The sequence below is a fragment of the Myotis davidii genome, unplaced genomic scaffold, assembly GCF_000327345.1.
Source record: "Myotis davidii unplaced genomic scaffold, ASM32734v1 scaffold301, whole genome shotgun sequence".
Classification (NCBI taxonomy): domain Eukaryota; kingdom Metazoa; phylum Chordata; class Mammalia; order Chiroptera; family Vespertilionidae; genus Myotis; species Myotis davidii.
In genome coordinates, this window is record NW_006291186.1 from 130,556 (window position 1) to 137,843 (window position 7,288).

Consider the following 7,288-nt stretch of genomic DNA (forward strand, 5'->3'; position numbering starts at 1 on the left):
TTGCTAAGATTTGTAAACAGCCTAAGTGCCCATCAGCAGATGAATGGATTGGAAAACTGTGGTACACTACACAATTGAATCCTATGCTGCTGCAAAAATGAAAGAAATCTTACCATTTGCAACAGTGTGGATGGACCTTATGCTAAGTGAAATAAGCAAGACAGGGAAAGATAAATATCACATAATCTCACTCATTTTTGTGGGATATAATCTACACTAAAAAAGACAAAGATGCTAATTGCCCATACCTTTGCTACACCTAACCCACGCCCACCAGCCAATCAGAGCGAGTGTATGCAAATTAACCCAACCAAGATGGCGACCCTCAGCCATGGAGCTGGACAAAGCAGGAGGCTTGGTTGCCCTGGAGTTGGAGGAAGCCAAGCTTCCCACCTGCCTGGCCAGCTGTGGCCTCCACAAAAGGCGACAAAATTTCAATTATAGAAGCTAAATAAATCCCAGATACCTGCTTCCAGCCAGCCTCCACTGGGAGCTTGGTTGGCTGGGGGCTGTGGCCAGCCTGAAAACAGCCACCAGGCCCTCACCCAGGCTGGCCAGGCATCCCAGGGGGGACCCCCACCTTGAAGGAGCTCTGGCCAGCCTAAAAACAGCCATCAGCCCCTCACCCAGGCTGACCTGGCACCCAAGCGGGACCCCCACCCTGATCTGGGACACCCTTCAGGGCAACCAGCTGGCCCCCACCCATGCACCAGGCCTCTATCTTAGATAATAAAAGGGTAATATGCAAATTGACCCTAACAGCAGAATGATTGGGAATCACTGGTCACTATGACACACACTGACCATCAGGGGGCAGATGTTCAATGCAGGAGCTTCCCCCTGGTGGTCAGTGTGCTCCCACAGCGGGAGCTCTGCTCAGCCACAAGCCAGGCTGACGGCTGCCAGTACAGCAGTGGTGGTGGGAGCCTCTCCCGCCTCCTCAGCAGTGCTAAGGATTTCCGAATGCAGCTAGGCCTGCTCCCCGCTGGCAAGTGGACATCCTCCAAGGGCTCCTGGGCTGCCAGAGGATGTCTGACTGCCAGCTTAGGCCCAATCCCCCAGGGTGCAGGCCTAAGCCAGAAGGTGGTCATTCCCCGAGAGGTCCCAGACTGCAAGAGGGCACAGGCCAGGCTGAGGGACCCTCCAGAGTGCACAAATTTTTGTGCACCGGGCCTCTAGTGAACAGCATAAACTGATGAACAGAAATAGATCCAGAGACACAGAAGCATGAAATAGACTGTCCAACCTCAGATGGAATACAAAGGAGGGGGGGGTAAGAGAGCAATCAGGAGATTTGTATGCATGTGTATAAGCATGGCCCATGGAAGCAGACAGTAGGGGAGTGAAAGTATGTGCTGGGGGTTGGAATGACCAGGGAGAGGTCAATGGGGACAAAATGAGACATATGTAATACTTTGAACAATGAAGAATTAAGAAAAAGGGAATTTATATTAAAAACAAAGATCATTAATTAAAAGTATAAATAAAATGAATTTACAATAAAAAATGAAAAAAAAAGAACTACAATATTGTGATAGTCAACCTGATAACTGAGACAGCTAGTAAGTAAGTGATTAATGAATTTTTGGACAAAGGTGTGATTTACATCCAAGGTGGGATAGATTGGGACAACATGAAATTTATTGCACTGCCCAAAATGGTGCACAATTTTAAACTTATGAGTGTTTATTTCTGGAATTCTTCAGTTAATATTTTAACTGCAATTAACTGTAGGTAATTGAAGATGCAGAAACCAAAACCTTGGATAATGGGGAACTATAGTACACTTAAAACTTTATTGAGAAAAAATCTTTTGTTATATGTTGTTACCACTTAAAATAAAATTTAAAAACTCTTATCAAAAAATAACCCAACATATATATTCCAAAAATGAGAATCAAAACACACAAGTTAACAAAATCTTTATGTCCCCCCAAAATTCATATGTTAGAATCCTAATCCTAAATGTGGTGTTAGGAAGCAGGCACTTGGATGGTGATTAATTCAGGAGGGTGTAGCTCTTATGAATTGAATTAGTGGTCTTATAAAAGAGACCCCAGAGAGACACATGACTCTTTACTCCATATGAGGTTACAGAAAAATGATGGCAGTCAAAAAGGAAGTTGGCCCTCACTAAACACCAAATCTGCCAGCATAATGGTCTTGATCTTTCCAGCTGCAGAACTGTGAGGAATAAATTTCTGTTGTTTACAAGTCACCCATTCTATGGTTAAAGAAAACAAAGGGCAATAATGGAGAAACTGAAGAACAAAAGATATGACACAAAGAAAACAAATAGTGAAATAGCATAAGTAACACTTTCCTTGTGATTAATTACATTAAATGTAAATGAATTAAACTCTTCAAATAAAAGGCAGAGATTATCAGAACAGGATATTTTTAAATCATCTGACTGTATGCTCCATAATGGTGACTCACTTTAGATAAAATGACACAAATTCATTGAAAGTAAAAAGGTGGAAAATGGTATTCTGTGCTGTGGTAGCTACACTAATATTAGACAAAATTAATTTTAAGTAAAAAACTATAATAAGACAATGAAGGATATTATATATCATTAAAAAAACAAATCCATCAAGAAGGTACAAAAATTATACACATATATGGACCTAATAACAGAGTCCCAATATATATGAAGTAAACATTGACAGAAATTTAAAAAATAGACAGTTCAGCAAAAATAGTTGGAACCTTCAATACTCTACTGTTTTAAAATCTTAATTGTGAAAAGTATTACATTGTTGCCTTTTTCCCCCATTGACCAATTCTAGCCTGCCCCCGCCACCCACCCGAGGCCTTCTCTACCCTATTGTCTGTATCCATGGGTTATGCATGTATGCATACAAGTTTTTTGGTTGATCTCTTCCCACCCAACTACACACTTCCACCTTCCCTCCAAGATTCGACAGCCTGTTCTATGTCTTCTATGTCTCTGGATCTATCTTGTTCATCAGTTTATTTTATTCATTAGATTCCAATATGAGTGAGGTAAAGTAATATTTTTCATTCTCTGACTGGCTTATTTTGCTTAGCATAATACTCTCCAGGTCCCTCCATTCTGTCTCAAAGGGTAAAAGATCTTTCTTTTTATGGCTGCATAGTATTCCATAGTGTAAATATATCACAGTTTTTTATCCACTCATCTACTGATGGGCAATTGGGTTGTTTCCAGATTTTAGCTGGCACTTATTTATTGCCATTTTCATTCTTTGTGCCTATGTTTCTGTCTCTCTCTATTTCTTCTTCTCATTACAGCAGTCCCTTTAGTATTTCTTGCAGTACAGGTTTGGTGGTAAATAAACTCCTTTAAGTCTTTTTTGTCAGTGAAGCTGCTTATTTCTCCATCTATTTTGAATGATAGCCTTGCTGGATATAGTAATCATGGTTTCAGATCCTTGCTTTCCATTATATTGAATATGTAATGTCATTCATTTCTAGCCTGTAGAGTTTCTGATGAGAAATCAGCTGACAGCCTTATGGGAGCTCCTTTGTAGGTAACAATTTGCTTTTCTCTTGTTGCCTTTATGATTCTCTCTTTGTCTTTAATTTTTTGCATTTTAATTCTGATGTGTCTGGGTGTTGGCCTCTTTGGGTTCTTCCTGCTTGGGACTCTCTGTGCTTCCTGAACTAGTGTAACTTTTTCCTTCACCTCGTTAGGGAAGTTTATTGCCATTATTTTTTCAAACACATTTTCTATCCCTTGCTCACTTTCTTCCCCTTCTGGCATTTCTATGATGCAAATATTGTTATGCTTCATGTTTTCTCACAGCTCCCTTGAGCTGTTCTCCTGTTTATTGTTTTTTTTTTTCTTTTTGGTTCTCTGATTGATTCTTTTTTCAACCCTGTCTTCTAATTCACTGATCCAGTTCTAGGCCTCCCCTAATCTGCTGTGCATTCCTTGCAATGTGTTCTTTATTAGTGCTATGTCATTTTTCATTTCTGACTGGTCTTTTCTCATGCTGTTGAGCATTCTTTCCATCATTATTCTGAACTCTATATCTGATAAATTTCATATTTTCATTTCATTTAGGTCTTCTTCTGGAGAAGTCTCTTGTTCTTTCATTTGGGGTTTATTTTTTGTCTCCCTATTTTTGCTGCCTTTTAGGGTTTGTGTCTATGTAGTAGGTAGATCTGCTATGACTCCCAATCTCTTGTGCAAGACAATGTCAGACACTGTCTGTTACTGGACTTTTGTACCCTGTTTGGATCTATCAGCAATCCACAGCTCTTGGCTCACTCTGCTGCATTTGGGCACATTTTAAAACAGCAGTTCTCAACCTGTGGCTCACGACCCTTTGGGGGTCGAATGACCCTTTCACAGGGGTCACCTAAGACCATTGGAAAACACATATATAATTACATATTGTTTTTGTGATTAATCACTATGCTTTAATTATGTTCAATTTGTAACAATGAAATTGGGGGTCAGCACAACATGAGGAACTGTATTAAAGGGTCGCGGCATTAGGAAGGTTGAGAACCACTGTTTTAAAAGGACCAAGATATGCACCAAGGTCTTCTTTTCCTAGCCCCGGGTCCAGAAGTAGTTCACACAAAGACTCAAAGCCTCCACATATCTGTCTCTCCCTGAAGTCTGATTGTTATTCAGTCTTGGTTAGCCTCACACTATTGACCACAGGGTGGGGCAAGAGGTTTTCAAACAGGGTGGAGTAATTGCTCCCCCAACCTGGCAAAAGCTGCCTGGATGGTAAAGGTCTGTGGGAGGAAGAAGTCCTCTACAGTATGAGGGAATGACTCAACATAGGAAAGTAGGGTGGCTGCCTTCTGAGATCTAAACCCAGAGCCCCCAAACCTGAATTCTGCTCACACAGCTCTAGTCCACTCTATTCTCCTCTGCCAGAGCCCAAGGTGACTGGCTGCACACAAAATTTTATGTGTTGGCCTTTTAAAAGGGTGCCTGCATTTCTATCCTTCTCTCATTGGCAGACAGAAATCCTGATGTTTTTCATAGCCAGATGTTTTTTGGGCATCTTTCTCAGTGCTGGTGCTCTGGGCTGTGAAGCCCAGATTGGGGTTTAGACGCCAGAGTTCTCAGTGGGAACAAACCCCCCACAATTTATGGAATGCAGCAAAATCAGTATTGAGAGGGAAATTTATACATTTAATTGAAGTTCTGAGATATCCCTCCAGAACTTCAGCTGCTGTCTGTGGGAGCTTGGCCATCCCTTTCATTCCTCTGCACTTTCTACCTATCTCTATGCAATCTCCACCTCTGTCCTTGGTGTTAAGGGTTCTCTCCATCTAGTCTTCAGTTGATTACTCAGGATAGTATTCCTGTATGTTAGTTGTAATTCTAGTTTGGTCATGGGCAATTGTCAGTGTAGCTTCCCCTTACTCCACCAACATTTTGGAATCTCCAATACTCTACATTTAATAGTAGATAAAAACAATCAAACAGAATAAATGTGGGATAAACAGTGTAATCAATTACAATTAAGAAACATACAGAACACTGCACCCATAAACAAAAGAGTACACATTCTGTCAAATGTACATAAAACCTTCTCCAGGATAAATCATATGTTAGGTTACAGAAAAGTTACAGTAAATTTTAAAAGATTGAAATAATCCAAACTACCTTCTCTCACCACAATAGAATGAAACTATAAGCCAACAACAGATTAAATACTAGAAAATTCACAAATGTGTAGATATTAAAGGTCAATTAAACAGCAAGTGTTGCAAAGGCTAAATCACAGGAGAAATTAGAAAATACTTTCTGACTAATGAAACAAAGCACAAAGTACCAAATTTATGGAATGCAGCAAAATCAGTATGGAGAGGGAAATTTATACATTTATATGCCTACATTAAATAGAAAAACATATCTGGAATCGATACTCAAATTTTAAACTTTGAAAAACTTGAGAAATATTAGCAAACTGAACCTAAAGCTTACAGAAGAAAAATAATAATAATTAGAGAGGAGTTTTCAGAGAATAGAAATAAAGACAATATTGATAAAACCAAATATGGTTGTTTGAGTAGATCAACAAAATTAACAAACCTTTAATTTAGCTCATTAAGAAAAAAAGACAGTGACTTATGAAAATTAGAAATGGAATTGGGGATATTACTACCAAAGTTACAGAAATGAATATGTATAAATTAGAGAATGATTAAAAATAATATGAGAAATTTTACACCAATAATTTAGATAACCTAGAGGAAACTGACAAGTGTGTAGAAACATATTAATTACTTAAACTGAGTGAAGATGAAATAAAAAATCAGACAATCAAAGAGATTTAATCTGTAATTTAAAAAAATGAAATTTTCAACAAAGAAAAGTCCATGGCCAGATGACTTCATAGTGAATTCCTCAAATAATCTAATAAGAATTACCACCAATTCTTCTCAAACTCTTCTAAAAACAGATGAGGAACATTTTCTCACTCATTTTATGAGGTCATTGTTACCTTGATACCAACGTCAGACAAAGATATCTCAAGAAAAACAATCTACAAACTAATATCTGTTTTTGAATATAGATACAAAAATGTTTAAGAAAGCACTAGCAAATGGAATCTGGCAGCATATTAAGAAGGTTATAGCTCATGGCCAATTGGGATTTACCCCAGATAACCAAGGGTGGTTCAACAGTTTTTAAAATTAATCAATGTAATATAGCACATTAACAGAGATAAGGAAAAACCCAAATAATCATTTCAACTGATGTAGAAAAATTAATTGACAAAATTCAATATTCTTTTCCTATTGAAAAAAAATTCTACAAAGTATAAATAGAAAGAAAATTCCTCCCATGGTAAAGGCCATATATGAAAACCCACAGCAAACACTATACTCAAAAGCTTTTCCTCTAAGATAAAAGCAAGAATGTATGTCTGCTTTCACCACAGCTATTCTGTATTGCATGGAAGTTCTGGGCACAGTAATTGAATAAGAAAAAGAAATAAAAGGCATCAAAATTGGAATAGAAGAAATAAAACTATTTATACATGGCGGGTGAGTAGAGGCTGGGAGGAGGGGAGTAAGGGGAGGTAAGGAGAGATATCTATAATAGTATTGACAATAAAAAGTATATTAAAAATAAATAAAACTTTATATTTGCAGATAATAAAAGAGAAACATGGTAATTAGCGTAGGTCCGCTACCCTTCCCATTGGCTAATCAGGGTGATATGCAAATTAACTGCCAGCCAAGATGGCGGACAGCAGCCAGGCAGCTTGAAACTAACATGAGGCTTGCTTGCTTCAGTGACGGAGGAAACCAATGTTCTCTGGCT